Raw genomic sequence first — 8806 nt, 5'->3', positions numbered from 1 at the left:
TAGGTATGACACAACCCAAGAGGGGGGATGAATTGTATTTTCTAAAAATAAAAATTTAAATTTCAAAAGAAAGATCAGAATTCTGTTGCAGCGAAAATAGAATGCATTTGTGAGAGTAAGTTATTAAGATTAGAACTTCCTCACAAACCTCTATGCAAAAAATAGAAAGACTTTGTAAAGAGCAACTATAGATAGAACTACTTCACAAAATCTTAATCAATTTCAAAACTATTTTATGAAGGAAAATTATTATATTTTTGAACCACCTCATAAAGTTTAGACAAATATTTAAAATGTGTGAGAGACAGTTATTGATTTTCTAAATTTCTTCTCAAGGCTTTAAAAAAACTCAGAAAACTGATTAGAAACACAAATTGTGAAATATACTGAATATAGAAGAATAGATTAGAACTTAGTATATTCATAATGCAGAAGTCCAAAGTTCTAATGTTCAGTAAAGATAAAGCTTATTCAATTTAGAACATCAAAACCATTAATAACTTAGTATTTCTAAAAAATATAAACAGAAGTGTAAGTAAAATAGTATCAAGCAGAACTTCAGAAGATAAAAAGATTGACACAATGATTTGTAGTGGTTCGGCACTAACTCGCCTACATCCACTACCCGAGATTCATCTTGAGATCCTCAACTATGTTATCTCTTTTCAAGGGTAAGAGACAAACCAACAATATAAGGCAATAGATCAACACCTAAATCTACCCTTTGTCATACTAGATTTTCCAAAGATTCTAGTTAACCTCAACCCTTTCTATTTTTGGCAGAGAACAAAAACTTAAATCAAGAAATTAGAATCTCTCTCAGTAGAAGGTTGCTTGATAACCTTTCACAATAGCTTTTCACCTAAGCTATTACACAATGTTTTTGACTAAAAATCTGTCCACAAAAGATTACAGAATCTATATAGACAGACAGAAATGCAAATATAAGCAAAGGAAAAATAGTAATCAAGATTAAAAAATCGTTTTAGAGCTCAGAACTGTTTTTCAAAAAAAGTTGTTACAAAATTTTCTTTTCTCTTTTAAAAATAATACATGAAGTAATAAGATGAAAAGAAATCAGTGGTTGAGAGTAAGTAAAGATTTGATCGATGGACTTATACTCTTAAAACAAAAACCCTTGCGTCTTTTAAAGAGAAAGACGCCTTATATAGAGAGAGATGAGAATCCCGTTTTAGAAAGTAAAATCTCTTCTTTTCAAAACAGAATATTGACTTTCCAATTTTAGAAGATACGGTGATCTTGTTACCAAAAATTTTTTGAGTCAAAATCTTTTCTTTTAAGGTAAGCGAATAAAAGAAATTTTATACTTTCTTTTAAAAATAATTTTCGAAAATAAGAATATGAAAATCTTTTTTGAAATATTTTATTATCAAAAATGATTGAGACAAAATCTCTTTCATTTAGGTAAGTAAATAAAAGCAAGATTTTGAATTTTCCTTAAAAATTAGTTTTCGAAAATAAGAATATGAAAAATCTTTTTCGAATTATTCTATTACCAAAAAAACGATTGAGACAAAATCTCTTTCATTTAGGTAAGAGGATAAGAATAGGATTTTTATAGAGTTATTTTTCCAAAAAAAAAAAAAGAGAATCTTTTTCCAAAAAATTTGTTATCGAAATGATTGAGACATGATCTCTTTCATTTGAGGTAAGAGGATTTAAGAACGAAATCTTTGACTTTTTAAGAAAACATTTTTGAAAATATTTTTGAGAAAGAGAGAAGAAATATTTTCCTGCTTATAGATGAACACTCTCTCTATCCTACAATAAATCCTAAAGAGCTAACCACTAAAAATCTTCAATGGTCTTCATGATCTTCGATTATCCTTGGATTTGTAGGATTTTACTTTGTTTATTATTTTTCATATTTAAATCTGCATAAAATAATGTTAGCACAAATAAAATAATTAAATTTATTTGTTGCTTTAATCATCAAAATCTCGAGATAAAATTGACCATTGGGCCAATAATCTCCCCCTTTTTGATGATGACAAAACCAATAAATTTATCAAACATAAGAACAAGTACTCCCCCTAAATTTATGCATGTCAATAAAATTATAAGTTCTAAACATAACATATTTTACCATGAAGCAAGATGAAAACATATATAAAGCTCCCCCTGAATAAGTGCAGTATAGTATCTATGGGAATTTAGAATAGAAAATAGTTTTAAAAAATGATATTAGAACTTATATTTAGAATTGAAATCTTAGTTCGAAAGGCTAATAATTAGAGCATATGATCAGAGCAAAAGAAAAATAGAAACTGATATTAGAATTAAAAAAAATTATAATTTAACCTGCAGAGCATACGTTAGAATAGAGAACTAAGTTCTAAACTCTAACTATCAGATCATCATATAAAAACATATAGCTCATATAACAAAATAACACAGATTAGAACATGATAAGCATTCAAATATTAGTACTATAAATGTAACATACTTCCTCATGTACTTAATCACCAGAATATCCTATGTTCTCCCCCTTTTTGTCATCAGAAAAGAGGGTTAGTAAACTAGAGTAATATAAAAGTAAAACAACAAATAAACAAACCTAGGAAATTGAACTAGCATACAATAACTACAAACACAAACAACGAACAGTTCACAAAACATTGTCAGAGCAGATTAGAAAGAAGTCAGAGCAGTTTGGAATCAGTTCTAAGTCTCTTAGAATTTCTGAGGTTCTGTGCAGGAGAAGTTTTAGCAGGACTTTCAGGATGTTTAGAAGAGGGATGTAGAGGATGCTTCACTCCATGAACCCTATGCTTTCCAGTAGTGTGCTTCACTCTCTTAGGCTTTTCTGAGGTAGGAGTGTGGGGTATGCCCTTCACCTTTAGAGTAGCTAGCCTTCTTTCATTGACATTCTTCATCCTTTCCAAAGACTCAATGAGGGACTGGTTGTGTGCAATCACAGCCTTAATCTGTTTAATAGCCTCATCAAGCTCCTTATTATGCTCTTCAATAAGTTATTTTTCCATTTTGCCCAGCATAGCCTCTTTACTCCTTTGTGCTGTCAGAAGGTCAGATCCCTTCTCAGCCTTAACCTCAGTTTCTTTTTCTTCTTCACTCAACTCTAACTTTTCTGTATCAGCATCACTGGCTTCCTCAACTTCTACTGCCTCTTCTTTCTCAGTCTTTTCTTCATAATCCTTTTTCTCTTCAGCTCTTACTTCAGATTTCTCTTTTTCTTCTTCTAATTCCTTTTCTGATTCTGTCTCAACCTCAGCTGCTGTCTCCTTTTCTTCTTCTGTTTCTACTTTCTTCTCTTCTTCTAATTTTTCTTTCTTTTCTTCTTTCTCAGCTTCCTCCAATTTTTCTTTTCCTTTTTCCAATCTTCTTTTCTTCTTCTCAGTTTCTTCTTCTTTTTCTGCTCTTTCTTTTTCCTTAGCAATTCCTTTTTCTTTTTCCTCATCACCTTCTTCATCCTTTAGTTTCAAACATCCACCATCCAACTTTGAAACACTGTGACCCTCACTATCATTTAAATTTACTTTCAAAAACTCAAACACAAGGGTAAGCACCATACCATAGGGTAATTTCTTTAGGTTGTTCCGCATTTTGTCAAAAATAGTATGACACAGATTGAAGGGTTTCTTTTCAATTATATGCCACATTATGCACATCTCAACTTGATTAACATATATGAGCGAAGCACTCTTTGGATAGATAAAGTGCACAATCAACCAACTTATATAGCCACTTCATGCTGTCAATCAAATTTGAACACTCAATCACACTCTGTTTTTCCGCAGAACCTTTCTTCACAATTTTCCTTACAAACTCTTCCTTTTATACCCATGTACCCTAGAAATATCCTTAATCTTTGTCACCCTAGACCCAGTGTTTGGTATTTTGAAAATTTTGCTCAAATCAACATAGGATAACGCTTTAGCTTCACCCTTAATTTTCACAGAAATCGATTCTGAACCACTAGTTTTAAGAGAACCATAAAATTCCTTTACCACATTCTCATTGCAAAATCTATTCAAGGACAGAAACTCCATCCATCCCTAGAACTCAAATAGTTCCCTAAAGTTGAATTCTTCTTTTCCAAAGAACTTCTAGTTAATAACATATAAGCGCATAAGAGGCCAAGGAGATAGAATAGTTTTAACTTTGCTGTGAGAACCAGAGACCTGTTCCTTTGATTTTTCTTTCCCTTTTGATTTTTCCGTTTTTGATTTTTCTTTCTTTGAACTCGATTCCTCAACAGATTTCTTCTGTCCTGACTCTTTCTATTCATACTTCTCAGATAACCTCTTAAAAAGTTGAAGTTCTTATTCTGTTAGAGAATCAGAGGAGGAAGAAGTAGAACTTGATCCGGCCATGGTTAGGATTTTGAAGCAAAAGGAGTTTAGGGTTTCATTACAAGAGGGGAAAAAGAGAAGATAGAACAATTTTACTAGAGAAGAAAATTGATTAATTTAAGAAGTTATAAGCTTTTAGGAAAGAGAGAAACACTTAAAAGAGAAGTTATAATAAAGAGGAAAAAATTTTAAGAAATAAAAGAAAATGGTTTTAAGGAAAATTGAATCGATACACTAAAAAAAATTCAAATAAAAGAAATAAAGAAAATGCCGCCAAAATAAAAAAAAAACACAAAATAAAGTAAACACAAAAATAAACACAAAAAGAAATCGACTGTTTTAAATTTTGTCTAAAAATTAGAATCTGATGGTGATATTAGAACTTTACATCAGGGCATTATGCATCTCTTTTAGACAAAAACGTTTTTCAAAGTTACGTAGAATATAATATTATACGATAACACAAAGCAAGTCTTTCAATCTCAAATATAGAAAGTATTTTAGAACATACTTACAGAGTTCTAAAGTTAAGAGTTTAGAACTAGCATGCCAAGTTCTCTTCTAATTAAGCAGAATTGGTTTTCACTTAAAGGTTTAGTAAAAATGTCCGTCAATTGCTTCTCTGTAGGAATGAACTCGATCACTATATCACCTTTTTGAACATGATCACGTATGAAGTGATGTCTGAGTTCTATGTGCTTGGTTCTAGAATGCTAGACTAAATTCTTAGATAAGTTAATGGCATTTATGTTGTCACATTTAATTGGCACTGTTTCGAATTTCAAACCATAGTCTGCCAATTATTGCTTGATCCATAGGACTTGTGCAGCACAGCTTCCAGCAGCAATATATTCTGCTTCTACAGCAGAAAGAGCAACATATGTCTATTTCTTGCTAACCATGATACAAGGGTGCTACCTAGAAACTGGCAAGTTCCAGACGTGCTTTTTCTATCTATTCTGCTTCTTGCAAAGTTAGAATCATTATACCCAATAAGACCAAATGTATAACCTTTAGAATACCACAGACCCAGATTAGAAGTTCCACAAAGATATCTTAGAATTCTTTTTACAGCAATTAAGTGAGATTCTTTGGGACATAATTGAAATCTAGCACCTAAACAAATACTAAATTGAATGTCAGGTCTACTTGCAGTTAGATATAGTAAAGAACCAATCATACTTCTAAACAATTTAATATCCACATCCTTACCTTTTTCATCTTTTTCTAATTTTGAGGATGGACTCATTGGTGTATTGCATACCTTAGCATTCTCCATTTTGAACTGTTTCAACAATTCTCTAGTATACTTACCTTAGTTTATGAAAATTCCATTATCACATTGTTTGATTTGAAGTCCAAGGAAAAAATTTAATTCTCCCATCATTCTCATTTTAAATGCACCCTACATAATCTTAGAAAATTCATTACAAAGAAGGTCATTAGTAGAACCAAAGATTATGTCATCAACATAGATTTGCACAACTAGAATATCATGTGCTTTATTTTTAGTAAATAGTGTAGTATCAAACTTTCCTCTAGAAAAACCATTTTCTAATAAAAACTTTCTTAATCTTTCATACCAAGCTCTAGGAGCTTGTTTCAAGTCATAAAGAGTTTTAGTAAGTTTGTAAACATGATTTGGTTTATCATAGACTTTAAAACTGGGTGGTAGTTCTATGTACACTTCTTCATTTAGAAAACCATTTAGAAAAGCATTTTTCACATCCATTTGATATAACATGAAATTCTTAAAACATGCAAATGCACAAAGTATTCTAATGGCCTCAAGTCTAGCAGCTGGAGCAAAGGTCTCATCAAAATCGATGCCTTCCTCTTGGTTGTACCCTTGAGCCACTAACCTTGCTTTATTTCTCACAACATTACCTTGTTCATCAAGCTTATTTCTAAACACCCATTTTGTTCCATAACAGAGTGGTTTTTAGGTCTAAAAACAAGTTTCCAAACTTGGTTTATCTCAAATTGATTTAGCTCTTCTTGCATAGCAAGAATCCAACTTTCATCATTTTGAGCATCTTTTAAATTTTTAGGTTCTAATTGAGAAACGAAAGTAACATTACCAAAATATCTCTTAAATTAAACTCTAGTTATCATCCTTTCTGACGGGTTATCTGTGATGTCTTCTTGAGGATGATACTTGTGGAATCGCCACTTTTTTGGTAATTCAGAATTCTCATTTTTTGTTTCTGGCATTTGACTTTTAGTTGCATTCTGATCTTCATGTTCAGTTTCTAGTTCAGCCTGATTATCAACATTCTGCTCATTTTTTAGCTGTTCTAGTTGTTCTGATTATTCATTTTGCTTTTCTTGATTAGAATCTACAACACCATCATTTTCTAAATTCTAGAAGTAGAGTCAGATTCATCAAACACAACATGAATAGATTCTTCTACAACTAGAGTTTTCTTATTGAACACTCTATATGCTTTAGTATTACTAGAATATCTTAGAAAAACTCCTTCTTACGATTTAGCATCATATTTAGCAAGGTGATTTTTCTTATTGTCTAGAATAAAACATGTACACTAAAAAATGTGAAAATAACCAATATTTGGCTTTCTACCTTTGTATAGCTCATATGGAGTCTTTTTCAGTTTAGATCTCACCAAAACCCTGTTTAGAATATAGCATGCAGTGTTTGCTGCTTCTGCTTAGAAATACTTTAGTAGTTTAGAATCACTCAGCATGGTTCTGGCCATTTCTTGAAGTGTTCTATTCTTACATTCTACTACTTCATTTTGCTAGGTTGTTTTAGGTGCAGAGAAGTTATGGAAGATTCCTAACTCTTTGCGAAATGCATCGAATTTCTGATTTTTAAATTCTCCTCCATGATCACTTCTAATCGCAGAGATATTGTATCCTGTCTCATTTTGTATTCTCTTGCAAAGATGAACAAACACGTCATATGACTCATCCTTATTTCTAAGGAAGAGTGTCCAGGTGAATCTAGAATAATCATCTACAATAACAAATACATAGAATTTTCCTCCAAGACTAGAAAGAGTAATAGGTCCAAATAAATCAAGGTGTAGTAATTCTAAAGGTCTAAAAGTAGAAACCATGCCTTTAGATTTGAAAGATGTTCTGGTTTGTTTGCCCAATTGACAAGCATCACAAATGTGATCTTTTTCAAACTTTAGTTTTGGCAAACCATGAATTAAGTCTTTCTTAGACAGTTTAGAAATAAGGTGCATGCTTGCATGTCCAAGTCTTCTATGCCATAACCAATTAGAATTATCAACAGAAACTAAACATATATCTAGGTTATGCATATCAGAAAGATCTACTAGGTATATATTTTAAAACCTTTTTCCAATAAATAAAGTTTTGTTATCATGCATGTTCTGAACTTCACAATAAGAGGGTTCAAATATCACTCTTTTTTTCTTATCACAAATCTGACTTACACTTAACAAGTTATAATCTAATCTTTCTACTAAGCATACATCTTCTATTGAAGGATTAAAACCTACCACACCAACACAAACGATTTTACCTTTTGCTTTGTCTTTAAAGCTTACTGTACCTTCCTTTTTCTTTTCTAATCTAGTGAATTTCTTTCTATCATCAGTCATATGCCTAGAGCAAGCGCTGTCCATATACCACATTTCTATTTTTAGCTCACTCCTTAGGCACACCTGGAAAGATCATGTAGAGTTAGGTACCCAACTCATATTGGGTCCTGGAGGGTTAGTAGTAACAGGTGTGTTCAGCTTACAATGATTTTTCTTTCTGTTGAGACTGTTAGATTTCTGATGTTCTAAAGCCACAACATTAGAAACAACATTTTTCTTATTAGAACCATGATTCTATTTTGAAATGCTACTATAACTAGAACTTGTCTTTTCTTTAGAAACAATTCTGAAATTGACTTTAGAATTCTAATCTCAGCTTTCAACGATTCATTTTCAGAATTCAAATTCTTATATTTTTCTTCAAAGTGTTTTTAGATTTTCAAAAACTTTATTATTACAATCTTTAAGATCTTTGTTCTCTATGATAAGATCTTTACATGTAACCTCTTAGTAAAAAGCATCTTTCAAATGATTACATTTAGTTTTTAATTTTCTAAAATCTTTCTTTAGAACTTTATGCTTTTTAACAAGCTTTTCAAATTCAGTGCAAAGGTATTATAAGTATCTAGAAGATTATTTTCAGATTCAGGTTCAGAGATACTTACATTGCTTTCTTCACATTTTTGGACCATTGCATCTGTTCCATTACTTTCAGCTTTCTGTGTTGAAGTCAGAGTGCTGATTTCCTTGAAGTCAGAATTGATAGTGGCCATTAGATAGATATTTGCAGTTTCTTCTTGGTCACTTTGGCTTTCAAAATTAGAAACATCTGAATCACTCCAAGCAGCTACAAATGCCTGCTTCAGCTTTTCTTTCTTTGACTTCTTTTTCAGCTTAGGACAGTTAGGCTTGATATGGCCAGGCTTGTTGCATTCA

This window comes from Jatropha curcas, chromosome 7 (assembly GCF_041381405.1).
Source record: "Jatropha curcas cultivar XTBG-Jc1 chromosome 7, XTBG_Jcur_1.0, whole genome shotgun sequence".
Lineage (NCBI taxonomy): Eukaryota > Viridiplantae > Streptophyta > Magnoliopsida > Malpighiales > Euphorbiaceae > Jatropha > Jatropha curcas.
Note: the sequence above shows the minus strand (reverse complement) of the source record.